The sequence below is a fragment of the Scyliorhinus torazame genome, chromosome 1 (assembly GCF_047496885.1).
Source record: "Scyliorhinus torazame isolate Kashiwa2021f chromosome 1, sScyTor2.1, whole genome shotgun sequence".
Lineage (NCBI taxonomy): Eukaryota > Metazoa > Chordata > Chondrichthyes > Carcharhiniformes > Scyliorhinidae > Scyliorhinus > Scyliorhinus torazame.
In genome coordinates, this window is record NC_092707.1 from 35,589,394 (window position 1) to 35,606,766 (window position 17,373).

General features: G+C 46.5%; 1 protein-coding gene and 1 pseudogene across 2 annotated transcripts in view; one reads left to right on the forward strand and one right to left on the reverse strand.

Moving 5' to 3' along the window:
- The window catches only part of smtnb (smoothelin b), a 772,002-nt gene that overhangs the window by 196,617 nt on the left and 558,012 nt on the right, over positions 1 to 17,373 (forward strand). The window lies entirely within an intron of this gene.
- On the reverse strand, positions 348 to 1,035 carry LOC140428972 (DNA-directed RNA polymerase III subunit RPC7-like pseudogene; annotated as a pseudogene).

Genomic DNA, 17,373 nt, shown 5'->3' on the forward strand with positions numbered 1-17,373 from the left:
AGTGTTAAATATCACTAACAGACCCTTCACCCAGTCCAAGTACTCACCCAAGCCACAGATCCGCCTCGCTCGCCGGCGATGAAAGGCACCTCGATTAGCAGAGTACTGACAGAAACAATATAAAAATCGACAAAGTTCCTAGTGGCAGCTCACTGTCCGAATCCGTCCTGACTGCCCGTGGTCAGAGTTCACGGGCCCACACCGGGAAATTCGAACCATTCATAGTCTTCTCTGTGATATTGAGGATCTAGGCGAGGAATGTGGATCCATAGGCAGATTCCTGGATCATCGCTAATGTCTGGTGGTGGCTTTAGTCGCAGAATGGGGACTGGTGCGATGCGAGTCAGTCATCTGGCGGGAACCATTCGTCCCATCACAGCCGGCTGGAGTCCTGAGCCCCTCTCACAGTCGATTGCTTCATCCATGTTCTCGTCGATGTCACTGCCAATCTCCTCACCATTGTCAAAGTACAACATATCATAATCCGTTTCCTCTTCAAATTCCTCCTCATCATACTCTTCTTCATTCTCTTTTTCTTCTTCCCCTTTCTCCTGTTCTTCTTCTTCATCTGAACTGTGAGCTTCCTGTTTCTCAAGTCTCCAGTTTTTTGCTGATTTCTTTTTCCACACTTGTCCTGGGTTTGATTTTCCGACAAGAGACCAGGGTCTCGTCTTTTGCTGGCTTTTGTATTTGGATCTTTAGTTCCCGTGGTAACCATCACCAATCAAGATTCCATTCGATGGTGTTGTCAGTTGGCCCCAAGGACTGGTACTTGTAGGAGTAACGTTCAATATCTATCTTGAGTGCGGCGGGCTTGACGTAATAAGGTAGACCCTTCTTGGCTCCACTGAGCTTCTGCCTTTGCGCCAGCATGTATTCAGCCTCCTCTGCAATATGCAAGGGGACAGCCTTGAGGGACAGGTACAGGGGTCTGGGCTGCAGTGAGGGAGGAGGCAGACCCTCTCCTTTCCCCATGACCATCAGCTCCGGGTTCATAGTGACAGGAGATGGAGGCCAGCCCCGAGTGCCCGGCATCATCACCAGGAGAGGGAGAGAGCCACAGAAACCCTCACACCCAGAGACCCTCACACACAGACACAAACGCAGGCCCCTCCCAGCGCGGGGCCAAGGATCAGTGAGATGCCTGAAGGGCAGCCATCAGCACCCAGACAGCGAGAAAGGCGGGGGATTCACTCACAGCCCCAGCCCGGTAGCCTGGGATCCACTGCTCGACAGACTCACTAGTGTCATGTGAGAGTACCTTTAAGACAGGGATGTTTAAGTAATGCACCTTTAAGAAAACAGTGATGTCAGCGAGTGGGTGGGGCTGAGCTCAGGTCAGCCATTTTGCAGTTTTTAAGTTTCCGTTTTGAAAAGTGCCTAGCTGGTTTTGCTGAGAGCAGCTTCAAAGTGCCTGGCTGTTTTGCTGTGAGCTGATTAAAAGGAGAAAGCCAGTTTGAGACAGCAGCTTGAGAAGTTCTGGTTTGCTGCGAGTTGTTTGAAGGGAGAAAGCCAGTTTGAAAAAGCAGTTTGTGTGTGTCTGTGTGTTTCCAGAGAGCTGCAGGAAGAAAGCAAGGTGCTGGAGCTGAAGTCAACCAAGCTAATATATCTCTGCCATTCTACAGAAAATATATATATTCTTTAACCTGATGTGTTTCTGTTTAAAGGTGTTAAGTCTCTCTTGGATGTTGAAAGGAATAACTGAGGGATTATTTAGTGGTGTATTATTTTCAGGGTTATCTTTGAAGTAAGGGGTGTTAAGGGATCCAATGTTTATTTAAAAGGTTAAGTTGAGTTCATAGAATAAACATTGTTTTGTGTTTAAAAACCACGTGTCCATAATTGTAATATCACACCTGGGGAACAAGCCGCGTGCTCGGAAAAGCAACAAATCCATTAAAGGGAGAGGTTGGTTGAACTCCATGATACATTTTGGGGTTCTGAAAACGCCTCGCCCATAACACTAGCCTAACTTTTAATGCTAGTTAGGCCCCAAAATCTACTAAACCCAAGGCCGGTGATCCCCGTCCTCTACCCATGCACCTCATCCTACTATCCCCCATAGATCTAATCTCATATCAAACAGGGAAAACAAAGCAGAAAGTTCCTCCCATCATCAACGAACAAACAACATGGCCACAAAGAGCACAACGAATATGAACCAAAATATTATATTACAATTGCCACAGCTCAGTTTATACGGAAAGTTAAAAAAGCCACAAGCATAACTCCCAATATTACAATATTTACAGTTACCCCAGCCCAACTTGTACAAATAAGAAAGATAGAAAAAAAAACAACCAAAACAGCCCACCAACCCTCTGGAAACTATTCCCAGTCCTTGTTCCTTGACGAAGGCCTCTGCTCTGCTTGCTCCGGTGAGTCGAAATAATGAATGGGGTTTCTGGCTGTTCATGCTGGCGGGATATTTCGGTCCCACGCCGGCACACGGTTTTCCTGGCTACAAGGGGTGCAGTCAATGGGTAATCCCGTTGACAACTCTAGGACCGATAAATCACAATGGCGGGCCGCCGAAACCTACATGGTGGGTTGGTCAGTATATCCTGCTCATTCATGCCTCAAACTAACATGACCTTCAGCCTCACTGGATACAACACTCCGTACCACCTTCATTCTGTTGAAGGCTGCCCTTCTCGCCAACTTGGTACCGATGTCTTGGTATAGGAGCACCCTGTTGCCGACCCATTTGATATTCCATCTTGCTTGGCCCACTCCAGGTCCCGCTCCTACCTACGGTAATTATGAAACTGCAAGTGGTGGCTTGTTTGGCCCCGGCATCTGTCTCAGGACTCGGTGCGCCCTATCGAATTCCAAAGGAGCAAACACCTCATCTCTGCCCATCAGCTGAGAGAACATCAACGAAAAATCATCGATTGGTTTCGCACCCGCTGATACCTTTGGCAGGCGCACAATTCTGAGGTTTAAGCGTCTAAACCTATTTTCCATATCATCTACCTTGGCTTTCAGTCCTTGTTTTTATCCGCTAGAATCTGCAATTCAGCCTCCAACAAAATCAGTCGGTCCTCGTGGTTTGATAGGGCCTCCTCTACGCCCATTTAACGTCTCGCCCTACTCTCTCAAAGCTTTGGCTTTAAAGACTCCTTCAATTCCCTGTCTTGCTGCTCAAAGTTTCCGTCCATTTGTCTCTTAAAATTTTCAAGCTCCTGCGCCATCTGTCTCGAGTTCTTTTACCAGGCTCCCTCCCTAGGATTTTTTACCTGCAGCCTTTTTCAATGTCATTTTTGACATTGTTTCTGCACCTTAAATGTTCTCTATGTTATAAAGAACAATACAGCACAGGAACAGGCCCTTCAGCCCCCCGAGCCTGTACCAGTTATGAGACCACCCTTGGCCAAAACCCTCAGCACTTCCTTGTGCTATATTCCTCTATATACCCATCCTATCCATGTATTTGTCAAGATGCCTTTTGAATGCCGTTAATGTATCTGCTTCCACAACCTCCCCTGGCACCTGCCTTGCACATCTCCTCTAAACTTTGCCCCACGGACCTTAAACCTATGCGCCCTGGTGACTGGCCCCTCCACCCTGGGAAAGAGTGCCCACCCATCCATTATATCCATGCCCCTCATAATCTTGTAGACCTCTATCAGGTCACCCCTCAACCTCTGTCGTTCTAATGAAAACAGTCTGTGTCTATTCAGCGTAGCTAACACTCTTCAGACCTGGCAACATCCTGGTAAACCTCTTCTGCACCCTCTCCAAAGTCTCCACAGCCTTCTGGTAGTGTGGTGACCAGAATTGTGCACAATATTTCCACGTGCTGTTATGTGAATTGGACATCCTGAATTCTCCTTCTGTGTAACCGAACAGGTGCCGGAATGTGGGAACTCGGGGATTTTCACATGAACTTCATTGCAGTGTTAATGTATGCCTACTTGTGACCAGAAAGATTATTATTTTTTAAAAAACAGAGGCCCCAGCACCAATCCCTGAGGAACAACCTTCATTAGTCACAACCTTCCATTCAGAAACCTTCTACTGATACCCCTTGCCTTCTGTGACCGAGCCAGTTCTGTATCCATCTTACCACCTATGATCTTGTATGACTTCACCTTTTGTACCAGAATGCCATGAGGCTTTACTGAAGTCCATGTAAACAATATCTACCGCCCTCCCCATATCAATTATCCTTGTCACCTGCTCAAAACACTCGATCAAATTCGTGAGGCACAACCTTCCCTTCACAAAAACAGGCTGTCTATCGCTGACAAATGGACTTAAATCCTGTCCCTGAGATTTCTCTTCAATAATTTACCTACTACCGACGGGAGGTTCACCGGCCTATAGTTTCCAGAATTATCACTGCTATCTTTCTTAAACAGCGGTACCACATTAGCTATTCTTCAGTCCTCTGGGATCTCCCCTGTAGCCAATGAGGATACAAAGACGTCAGTTAAGGCTCCAGTAATTTCTTCCCTTGCTTCCCTCTGTATTCTGGGGTAAATCCCATCTGGCCCAGGAGACTTATCTACCTTAATGTATTTTAAAAGCCACAATACCGCCTCCTTTTCAATGTCAACATGATCCAGACTGTCTACACACCCTACCCAAGAATCATCTTCCACAAAGTTCTTTTTTTTGGTGAACACTGATGCAAAGTGCTCATTTGGTACTTCACCCATTTCCTCTGGCTCAACAAGATTCCCCCCAATGTCCTTAAGTGATCCAATCCTTTCCCTGTCTACCCTCTTGCTTTTTACATATTGTTATGGGCCAGGGCTTAGAAACTCCAAAGTGTATTATGAAGTTCACCTGAGCTATAACCTTTTATGTTGAATTTTACTAGGATGAGCATGAAATTCTTCGCTTCAGGTGTGATTCATCAGACATCCTAGGCGCTTTAATCAAAACAAGGTTTATTCTTTTCTTTCTTTTTTTAAAATAAATTAAGAGTACACAATTATTTTTTTTCCAATTAATTTATCATAGAATTTACAGTGCAGAAGGAGGCCATTTGGCCCATCGAGTCTGCACCGGCTCTTGTAAAGAGCACCCTACCCAAGGTCAACACCTCCACCCTATCCCCATAACCCAGTAACCCCACCCAACACTAAGGGCAATTTTGGACACGAAGGGCAATTTATCATGGCCAATCCACCTAACCTGCACATCTTTGGACTGTGGGAGGAAACCGGAGCACCCGGAGCAAACCCACGCACACAAGGGGAGGATGTGCAGACTCTGCACAGACACTGACCTAAGCTGGAATCGAACCTGGGACCCTGGAGCTGTGAAGCAATTGTGCTATCCACAATGCTACCGTGCTGCCCCAGCTAATTGCTAATGGGCAATTCCGTGTGGCCAATCCACCTAACCTGCACATCTTTTGGATTGTGGGGGCGAAACCCACGCAGACACTGGGAGAATATGCAAACTCCACACGGACAGTGACCCAGGGCCGGGATTCAAACCCGGGTCCTCAGTGCCGTGGTCCCAGTGCTTGCCACTGCCCTCAACCAAGGTTTATTCTAAGAATGCAGTTAATATATAGATAAACATAGCAAGAATTTTTTATCAATTACAAAGATAAAGACAGCAGCTACAGTACTCCGCATATATATCACTTAATGAATCCCCCTTAGCTGTTCCAATTCAATAACAAAATCCAATAAACCAAAACATCTTTCAATGGTGTGGTCAGCAAACTATATTCTCACTTGAATGTGACTAGTTCTTTCCCTGAGCCTCTGATCCAGGTTCAACCAACGGTTTCATACTCCTTCCGGAAAACAACTCTATCTTTGAAATTAACAAGGCAGTTTGAAATTAACAGCCAATGTGCTTTTCATTGGAACAGCTTTTAAAATGAAAAACAGGGAAAACACTTCTTTCTCCTTCTGCAGCCCAAAGCAACCAAACGAAAATTGAAACCATAAAAAACCCCTCTCACCTGACAGCCACAGCCCAACTTCACCCACAAAATGACATCACTGAAGCCATGCTACAAGTCACATGAAAAGAGACCAAACCTTTTTTTTTTTTAACAAACAATTTTATTGAGGTACTTTTGGCATTGTAAACAGTAACAATGTACATTAGTGTACAAATATCAATTACAAAAACATAGTGCAAATACCGGTTCCTCTGACAATTAGTTCCCCGCGAAGAAGTCGATGAATGGTTGCCACCTCCGGGCGAACCCCGATAGTGATCCTTGTGAGGCGAACTTGACTTTTTCCGAGCCGAGAGAACCTGCCATGTCCGACGGCCATACTTCAGCCTTTGGGGGCTTTGACTCCCTCCAGGCCAACAGTATTCGTCGCCGGGCTACCAGGGAAGCAAAGGCCTCAACGTCGGCCTCTATCCCCTCCTGGACCCCCGGGACCTCCGACACCCCAGAAATCGCCACCTCTGGACTCATCGCCACCCTTATTTGGAGTACCCGGCACATGACGTCCGCAAATCCCTGCCAGTACCCCCTGAGTTTTGGGCACGCCCAGAACATGTGGACATGGTTCGCTGGTCCTCCCGCACATCTAGCACACTTGTCCTCCAGCCCAAAGAATTTACTCATCCGGGCCACCGTCATGAACCTTGAACTGAATCAGGCCGAGCCTGGCACATGTTGCGGTTGCATTTACCCTCCTCAGAGCGTCTGCCCATATGCCTCCCTCCAACTCCCCACCAAGCTCCTCCTCCCACTTGCGTTTCAGTTCCTCGGTCCCTGTGTCCTCCGCTCCCATAAGCTCCTTATAAATATCCGAGACTCTCCCCTCTCCTATCTCGCCCCTGGAAACTACCCTGTCCTGGATCCCCCTTGATGGAAGGCGTGGAAAGGACGGGACCTGTCTACGTACAAAATCCTGTACCTGCAAGTACCGAAAGTCATTTCCCTATGCCAGCCCGAACTTCTCCTCCAGCGCCCTCAAGCTCGCGAAGCTCCCTTCCAGGAACAAGTCGCCCATCCTTCCCACCCCTGCCCTCCGCCACGCTCTTAACCCGCCGTCCATCTTCCCCGGGACAAATCGATGGTTGTCGCTTATTGGGGACCAGACCGACGCTCCCACTTCCCCTGCATGCTTCCTCCATTGGCCCCAAATCCGCAGAGCCTCCACCACTATAGGGCTGGTGGAGTACCTGGCCGGCGGGAGTGGCAGAGGAGCAGTGACCAGGGCTGCCATGCTGGTGCCCCTGCACGAAGCAGCCTCCACCCGCTGACCAAACATTTCTTAAAGGGATACTCACATGACCTCTCTCCCAAGAAAAAAAGTAAACCATCAACTTCAAAGATGGTTTCATTTTTTCACCTTTGAACAGTCAGGCATTTTTATTTTTGAATTTCTCCAAAGCCGTCAACGGATTATGATCAGTACATACATTTGTTTCAGAAGAATTGCTGGTAACATAAATGTTAAAATGTTGCAAAGCCAGCACCAAGCTCAAAATCTCCTTTTCAATTGTTGAATACTTCCTCTGGTGATCATTCAATATTTGGGGAGTTCCATAGGCTGCTCATTGGCTTCGTCGTCTCCTTGCAAGAGCACAGCACCTACGCCCACATCACTCCCATCGATAGCCAACTTTACTGGTTTTGTGTAATTTGGGATGGCCAACACCGGAGCAGTGGTTAACACAGCCTTTGGGCCGTCAAATGCCTGTTTTTTGACCATGATGTAGAGATGCCGGCGTTGGACTGGGATGAGCACAGTAAAAAGTCTTACAACACCGGGTTAAAGTCAAAGTCCAACAGGTTTGTTTCAAATCACTAGCTTTTGGAGCACTGCACCTTCCTCGGGTGAATGAAGAGGTAGGTTCCAGAAACATATATATAGACAAAGTCAAAGATGCAAGGCGATACTTTGAATGCGAGCATTTGCAGGTAATTAAATCTTTACAGATCCAGAGAGCGACTGTGCTGGCTTGAGACAATTCACACCTCTTTAACCTGGGATTATCCCTCTCTCTGGATCTGTAAACAAAATTACCTGCAAATGCTCGCATTCAAAGTATTGTCTTGGGAGCGTTGTACAGGAGCCTCACCCAGCCGGTGAACCCCACTCCTAGACCAAACCGTTCCAGTACCTTGAGGAGGTATTTCCATTTGACTCTGTCGAAGGCCTTTTCTGCGTCCAGGGAGATGATCACCTCTGGTGTTCTCTCCCCGGAGGGGGTCATTATTACGTTCAGCAGCCGCCTGATGTTCGCTGTGAGCTGCCTACCCTTGACAAAGCCCATTTGGTCCTCTGCAACCACCTCTGGTACACAACCCTCTAGTCTTTTGGCCAAGACCTTTGTGAATATTTTCGCATCCACGTTCAGCAGTGAAATGGGTCTGTAAGATCCACATTCCGTCTGGTCTTTATCTTTTTTGGATAGCAGTGAAATTGTGGCCTGCGCTAGCGTGGGGGACAGAGTGCCCCTTGCCAGTGATTCCGCGAACATGCCCCTTAAGTGTGGGGCCAGGACTGGTGCAAATCTTTTGTAGAAGTCCATCGGTGCCTTCCCCGCCTGCATGGAGCTGATGCTCTCCATGATTTCTCATAGATCTATTGGTGCTTCCAGCTCCCCCCGTCTGTCTTCCCCCACAACTGGTAGTTCCTGTTAGACCGCTTGACGGCTCTGGAGCTGCGGATGGACTCACATTGGAGCACCCGCAATGCTGAGGACGTCGTGGACAGCACGTTTAGCGAGTTGGTCACACCGCAGGTGAAAGTTACTGAGGGAGATAGAAAATGGGTGACCAAAAGACAGAGCAAGCGTAGGAAGGCAGTGCAGGTGTCCCCTGCAGTCATCTCCCTGCAAAACCAATAATACCGCTTTGGATACTGTTGAGGGAGATGGCTCACCAGGGGAAGGCAGCAGCAGCCATGTTCAAGGCTGGCTCTGCTGCGCAGCTGGGCAGGAAGAAGAATGTCAGGGCTATAGTGATAGGGGAGTCAATCATAAGGGGAATAGACAGGCGGTTCTGTGGACGCAATCGAGACTCCAGGATGGTATGTTGCCTCCCTGGTGCAAGGATCAAGGATGTCTCGGAGCGGCTGCAGGAAATTCTGGGGGGGGGGGAGGGTGAACAGCCAGCTGTCGTGATGCACCTAGGCACCAACGATATAAGTAAAAAATGGGACAATGTCCTACAAGCTGAATTCAGGGAGTTAGGAGTTAAACTAAAAAGTAGGACCTCAAAGGTAGTAATCTCAGGATTGCTACAAGTGCCACGAGCTAGTCAGAGTAGGAATGCCAGGATAGATAGGATGAATGCGTGGCTTGAGAGATGGTGCAAGAGGGAGGGGTTCAAATTCCTGGGGCATTGGAACCGGTTCTGGGGGAGATGGGACCAGTACAAATCGGACGGTCTGCACCTGGGCAGGACTGGAACCGATTTCCTGGGGGGGATGCTGCTAGAGCTGTTGGGGAGGGTTTAAACTAATGTTGCAGGGGGATGGGAACTTATGCAGGAAGTTGGAAGGTAGTAAAACAGGGACAGAAACAAAAGGCAGTAAGGGGGAAAGTGTAAGTCAGAGAAACCATAGTCAAAAATCAAAAGGGCGACAGTACAAGGTATAGTGATTGAGGGGAGCTCAGTGAATAGGCCCAGTAAAACTGAAAGGAATAAAACGGGAAGTAAAAACATTAATGGTAAGCGACGCGGCAGGTTGTTACATGAAGATGTGGGTTCAACGACGAGGAAAATTAGGAGAAAAGTGAAGAGGAAATGTAACTTAGGAGAGGTTACTGATCAAGGTGTTAAGATTCAGAACAGAGGTAAAAAAGCCAACATAAGTATACTTTACCTGAATGCTCATAGTATTCGGAATAAGGTAAATGAGTTGATGGCGCAAATCATCGTGAATGACTTTGATTTAGTGGCCATTACTGAAACATGGTTAAAGGATGGTCACGACTGGGAGTTAAATATCCAAGGGTATCAAACTATTCGGAAGGACAGGGTTGATGGTAAGGGAGGTGGTGTAGCTCTGTTATTTAAGGATGACATCCGGGCAATAGTAAGGGATGACATCGGTGCATGGAGGATAAGGTTGAATCCATTTGGGTAGAAATCAGGAATAGTAAGGCGAAAATGTCACTGATAGGAGTAGTCTATAGGCCACCAAATAGTAACATTATGGTGGGGCAGGCATAAACAAAGAAATAACGGATGCATGTAGAAATGGTACAGCAGTTATCATGGGAGATTTTAATCAACATGATTGTAGTTTTAGGGTACGGGAGAATGAGAGTATAGAGGTTAGGAGCACAGATTTGACGGCGCAGGAGGGGGCCAGTGTTCAGGTAGGTGGTTTGAAGTGTGTCTATTTCAATGCCAGGAGTATACGAAATAAGGTAGGGGAACTGGCAGCATGGGTTGGTACCCGGGACTTCGATTTTGTGGCCATTTCGGAGACATGGATACAGCAGGGACAGGAATGGATGTTGCAGGTTCCGGGGTTTAGGTGTTTTAGTAAGCTCAGAGAAGGAGGCAAAAGAGGGGGAGGTGTGGCGCTGCTAGTCAAGAGCAGTATTACGGTGGCGGAGAGGATGCTAGATGGGGACTCATCTTCTGAGGTAGTATGGGCTGAGGTTAGAAACAGGAAAGGAGAGGTCACCCTGTTGGGAGTTTTCTATAGGCCTCCAAATAGTTCTAGGGATGTAGAGGAAAGGATGGCGAAGTTGATTCTGGATAAGAGCGAAAGTAACAGGGTAGTTATTATGGGAGACTTTAACTTTCCAAATATTGACTGGAAAAGATATAGTTCGAGTACATTAGATGGGTCGTTTTTTGTACAATGTTTGCAGGAGGGTTTCCTGACACAATACGTTGACAGGCCAACAAGAGGCGAGGCCACGTTGGATTTGGTTTTGGGTAATGAACCAGGCCAGGTGTTGGATTTGGAGGTAGGAGAGCACTTTGAGGACAGTGACCACAATTCGGTGACGTTTAAGTTAGTGATGGAAAGGGATAAGTATACACCGCAGGGCAAGAGTTATAGCTGGGGGAAGGGCGATTATGATGCCATTAGACGTGACTTGGGGGGGATAGGTTGGAGAAGTAGGCTGCAAGTGTTGGGCACGCTGGATAAGTGGAGCTTGTTCAAGGAACAGCTACTGCGTGTTCTTGATAAGTACGTACCGGTCAGGCAGGGAGGAAGGCGTAGAGTGAGGGAACCGTGGTTTACCAAAGAAGTGGAATCTCTTGTTAAGAGGAAGAAGGAGGCCTATGTGAAGATGAGGTGTGAAGTTTCAGTTGGGGCGATGGATAGTTACAAGGTAGCGAGGAAGGACCTAAAGAGAGAGCTAAGACGGGCAAGGAGGGGTCATGAGAAGTATTTGGCAGGTAGGATCAAGGAAAACCCAAAAGCTTTCTATAGGTATGTCAGGAATAAAAGAATGACTAAGGTAAGAGTAGGGCCAGTCAAGGACAGGGATGGGAAGTTGTGTGTGGAGTCTGAAGAGATAGGCGAGATACGAAATGAATATTTTTCGTCAGTATTCACGCAGGAAAAAGATAATGTTGTGGAGGAGAATGCTGAGACCCAGGATATTAGAATAGATTAGGGCAGCTCGGTAGCCTTGTGGATAGCACAATTGCTTCACAGCTCCAGGGTCCCAGGTTCGATTCCAGCTTGGGCCACCGTCTGTGCGGTGTCTGCACATCCTCCCCGTGTGTGCGTGGGTTTCCTCCGAGTGCTCCGGTTTCCTCCCACAGTCCAAAGACTGTGCAGGTTAGGTGGATTGGCCATGATAAATTGCCCTTAGTGTCCAAAATTGCCCTTAGGGTTGGGTGGGGTTACTGGGTTATGGGGATAGGGTGGCGGTGTTGACCTTGGGTAGGGTGCTCTTTCCAAGAGCCGGTGCAGACTCGATGGGCCGAATGGCCTCCTTCTGCACTGTAAATTCTATGATTCTATGATGGCATTGAGGTACGTAGGGAAGAGGTGTTGGCAATTCTGGACAGGCTGAAAATAGATAAGTCCCCGGGGCCTGATGGGATTTATCCTAGGATTCTCTGGAAGGCCAGGGAAGAGATTGCTGGGCCGTTGGCTTTGATTTTTATGTCATCATTGGCTACAGGAATAGTGCCAGAGGACTCGAGGATAGCAAATGTGGTCCCTTTGTTCAAAAAGGGGAGCAGAGACAACCCCGGCAACTATAGACTGGTGAGCCTCACCTCTGTAGTGGGTAAAGTCTTGGAGGGGATTACAAGAGACAAGATTTATAATCATCTAGATAGGAATAATATGATCAGGGATAGTCAGCATAGCTTTGTGAAGGGTAGGTCATGCCTCACAAACATTATCGAGTTTTTTGAGAAGGTGACTGAACAGGTAGACGAGGGTAGAGCAGTTGATGTGGTGTATATGGATTTCAGTAAAGCGTTTGATAAGGTTCCCCACGGTAGGCTATTGCAGAAAATACGGAGGCTGGGGATTGAGGGTGATTTAGAGATGTGGATCAGAAATTGGCTAGCTGAAAGAAGACAGAGGGTGGTGGTTGATGGGAAATGTTCAGAATGGAGTTCAGTTACAAGTGGCATATCACAAGGATCTGTTCTGGGGCCGTTGCTGTTTGTCATTTTTATCAATGACCTAGAGGAAGGCGCAGAAGGGTGGGTGAGTAAATTTGCAGACGATACTAAAGTCGGTGGTGTTGTCGACCGTGTGGAAGGATGTAGCAGGTTACAGAGGGACATCGATAAGCTGCAGAGCTGGGCTGAGAGGTGGCAAATGGAGTTTAATGTAGAGAAGTGTGAGGTGATTCACTTTGGAAGGAACAACAGGAATGCGGAATATTTGGCTAATGGTAAAGTTCTTGGAAGTGTGGATGAGCAGAGGGATCTAGGTGTCCATGTACATAGATCCCTGAAAGTTGCCACCCAGGTTGATAGGGTTGTGAAGAAGGCCTATGGAGTGTTGGCCTTTATTGGTAGAGGGATTGAGTTCCGGAGTCATGAGGTCATGTTGCAGCTGTACAAAACTCTGGTACGGCCGCATTTGGAGTATTGCGTACAGTTCTGGTCACCACATTATAGGAAGGACGTGGAAGCTTTGGAACGGGTGCAGAGGAGATTTACCAGGATGTTGCCTGGTATGGAGGGAAAATCTTATGAGGAAAGGCTGATGGACTTGAGGTTGTTTTCGTTGGAGAGAAGAAGGTTAAGAGGAGACTTAATAGAGGCATACAAAATGATCAGGGGGTTGGATAGGGTGGACAGTGAGAGCCTTCTCCCGCGGATGGAAATGGCTGGCACGAGGGGACATAGCTTTAAACTGAGGGGCAATAGATATAGGACAGAGGTCAGAGGTAGATTCTTGACGCAAAGAGTGGTGAGGCCGTGGAATGCCCTACCTGCAACAATAGTGAACTCACCAACATTGAGGGCATTTAAAAGTTTATTGGATAAGCATATGGATGATAATGGCATAGTGTAGGTTAGATGGCTTTTGTTTCGGTGCAACATAATGGGCCGAAGAGCCTGCACTGCGCTGTATCGTTCTATGTCTATGTCGATTGGTTTAACCAGGTCGGTCAAGGCAGCCTTGAGGAGGAGTTGAAAGAATGTATCCGCGATAGTTTCCTAGAAGAGCATGTAATGGAACCTACGAGGGAACAAGCGGTCCGAGATCTGGTCCTGTGTAATGAGACAGGATTGATTAATGATCTCATAGTTAGGGATCCTCTCAGAAGGAGCGATCCTAATATGGTGGAATTTAAAACACAGATGGAGGGTGAGAAGGTAAAATCAAACACTAGTGTTTTGTGCTTAAACAAAGGAGATTACAATGGGATGAGAGAAGAACCAGCTAAGGTCGACTGGGAGCAAAGACTTCATGGTGAAACAGTTGAGGAACAGTGGAGAACCTTCTAAGCGATTTTTCACAGTGCTCAACAAAAAGGAAGGACGGTAGAAAGAGGGAAAATTGACCATGGATATCGAAGGAAAGAAGGGAGAGTATCAAATTGAAGGAAAAAGCATACAAAGTAGCAAGGATTAGTGGGAGACTAGAGAACTGGGAAATCTTTAGGGGGCAACAGAAAGCTACTAAAAAAGCTATAAAGAAGAGTAAGATAGATTATGAGAGTAAACTTGCTCAGAATATTAAAAACAGATAGTAAAAGTTTCTACAAATATATAAAACAAAAAAGAGTGGCTAAGGTAAATATTGGTCCTTTAGAGGATGAGAAGGGAGATTTAATAATGAGATGAGGAAATGGCTGAGGAACTGAACAGATCTTTTGGGTCAGTCTTCACAGTGGAAGACACAAATAACATGCCAGTGACTGATAGAAATGAGGCTATGACAGGTGAGGACCTTGAGATGATTGTTATCACTAAGGAGGTAGTGATGGGCAAGCTAATGGGGCTAAAGGTAGACAAGTCTCCTGGCCCTGAAGGGGCTGGTTTAGCTCACTGGGCTAAATCGCTGGCTTTTAAAGCAGACCAAGGCAGGCCAGCAGCACGGTTCAATTCCCGTACCAGCTTCCCCGAACAGGCGCCGGAATGTGGCGACTAGGGGCTTTTCACAGTAACTTCATTGAAGCCTACTTATGAGAAGCGATTTTCATTTAATTTAATTTCATTCATGGAATGCATCCCAGAGTGCTAAAAGAGATGGCTCGGGAAATTGCAAATGCACGAGTGGTAATTTACCAAAATTCACTAGACTCTGGGGTGGTCCCGGCGGATTGGAAATTAGCAAACATGACACCACTGTTTAAAATAGGAGGTAGGCAGAAAGCGGGTAATTATAGGCCAGTGAGCTTAACTTCGGTAGTAGGGAAGATGCTGGACTCTATCATCAAGGAAGAAATAGTGAGGCATCTGGATGGAAATTGTCCCATTGGGCAGACGCAGCATGGGTTCATAAAGGGCAGGTCGTGCCTAACTAATTTCGTGGAATTTTTTGAGGACATTACCAGTGCGGTAGATAACGGGGAGCCAATGGATGTGGTATATCTGGATTTCCAGAAAGCCTTTGAAAAGGTGCCAAACAAAAGGTTGCTGCATAAGATAAAGATGCATGGCATTAAGGGGAAAGTAGTAGCATGGATAGAGGATTGGTTAATTAATAGAAAGCAAAGAGTGGGGATTAATGGGTGGTTCTCTGGTTGGTAATCAGTAGCTCGTGGTGTCCCTCAGGGATCAGTGTTGGGCCCACAATTGTTCACAATTTACATAGATGATTTGGTTTGGGGGACCAAGGGCAATGTGTTGAATGTTAAGTAATGGGTTAAGAGACATTGCAATTAGTTGTCTCATTTATGTTAAGTATCCATTAATTGACACTGATATGTAAAGGGGCTTCAGGTGTCCTCTGTCAGGTGATGTGTCGTTAGAGTTTTGTGCAAAGTCTATAGGAATGAAATAAATGTGTGTTGGTGAAAAAGGAACAGAACTTTAGACTCTTCATATCACAGCAACTAAAACGTCTAACAATTGGTCGCAGAGGAAGGATGCTGGGTAATTGTGCAGGGTTGAAAGATACAACTTCTCCAGATCAAACCAAGGAGTGATAGAGTAAAGAAAAAAAGGGATATATGGCTGAACCAAGGATCAAGATGGCTGGATATGACTATCCTCCCTTATTTTCTGAAAGGGAATCGTACGACCAATGGAGAAGTGCAGTAGTTATGTGGACTAAGGTAACTGCTTTGGGAAAGAGAAAACAACATATGGCATTGGCTCTTTCTCTACCATATGGCAGTAAAATCTGAAACAAAGTGCTTTCTGAGCTGGAATTGGAAGAGTTAGACTCAGAAGAAGGTCTGGAGACGTTATTAGATTATATGGATAAGATTTATAAGAAAGATGACTTGTTAAATGCGTATGAAGCATGGTCGGATTTTGATAAGTTCCGGAAAATGGAGGATATCTCCAAGGAATACTATATAATGGAATTTGGCAGACTAGATAAAAGGCTGCAGAAACACAGCCTGGAATTTCCAGTCTGTGTTGGCCTTTAAATTACTTGACTGTGCTAGAGTGAGCAACATGGATAGGCTCCTGGTTTTGACAGGAGTTCAGTTTACTGAAAGGGATACCTTATTCGAACCGATGACAAAAGCTTTACAAATGTTTCTGGGGGAACATTCGATTCCGATGGCTCTGATGACCCAAATAGGTCAGCCTATGGCAAAATCGTATGGCTACGAACAGGGCTCAAGACTATAGAAGGAGACCGAGACAAGGAAATTATGAAAACAGAAACCCAGTTAGGCAGCACGGTAGCAATGTGGATAGCACAGTTGCTTCACAGCTCCAGGGGCCCAGGTTCGATTCGCGGCTTGGGCCACTGTCTGTGCGGAGTCTGCCCTTCCTCCCCGTGTGTGCGTGGGTTTCCACCGGGAGCTCCGGTTTCCTTCCATAGTCCAAAGATGTGCGGATTAGGTGGATAGGCCATGCTAAATTCCCCATAGTGTCCAAAATTGCCCTTCGTGTTTGGTGGGATTACTGGGTTATGGGGATAGGGTAGAGGTGTGGACCTTGGGCAGGATGCTCTTTCCAAGAGCCGGTGCAGAATCGTTGGGCCGAATGGCCTCCTTCTGCACTGTAAATTCTATGATGAGAACCTACAATAGGAAGATGAACTCCAGAAATGCACGGGGCATGATAAATCGATGTTTTCGATGTGACTCTCAATACCGTTATGCTTTCAACTGTCCAACTCGTCATGATAGTGTTTGAAGCGACACATGACACGGAAGAGTCAGAAGAGGAAAAAGATATTGACCAGAAAGAAGGCATTGTCCTACTGACGAGCAGTTTTACGCCGGTAATGAGGGTGTTGGTTGCAGAATCCTACAACTGTGCTGCCTTGGACAGTGGCTGCACATCTACTGTGTGTGGAATAGACTGGTTAAAATGTTACCTGGACTCTTTGAATGCTGAAAATCGTAACAAGGTTAAGGAATTTGAAAGTTCCACAAGTTTCAGGTTTGGGATGATAATACTCTGAAGTCGCTGAAAAGAGTGGTGATCCCTTGCAATATTGCCGGAGTGAATAATTTCATTAGCACGGATGTTGTATCAAGTGAGATACCTTTGCTTCTGAGCAGACCGTCGATGAAGAAAGCACACATGAAACTGGATATGAAACAGAATAAGGCAACAGTTTTTGGGAAGACGGTGGACTTACAATTTACACAGTCGGGACACTATTGTATTCCATTACTGACAAATAATATTTCAAGTAGAGTGATTAAAGGATGTGTTAATGGCAGTTGAAAATGGGACTTTAGCTGATAAAAAGCTTGTGGTATTAAAACTGAATAGGCAATTTGCACATCCGTCTCCTCGGAGGCTGAAAATGTATTAAAGGATGCAGGGGTAAGGGATGACGACTATACTAAACTGATCGAACAGGTTAGTGATCGCTGTGAAGTTTGTAGGAAGTA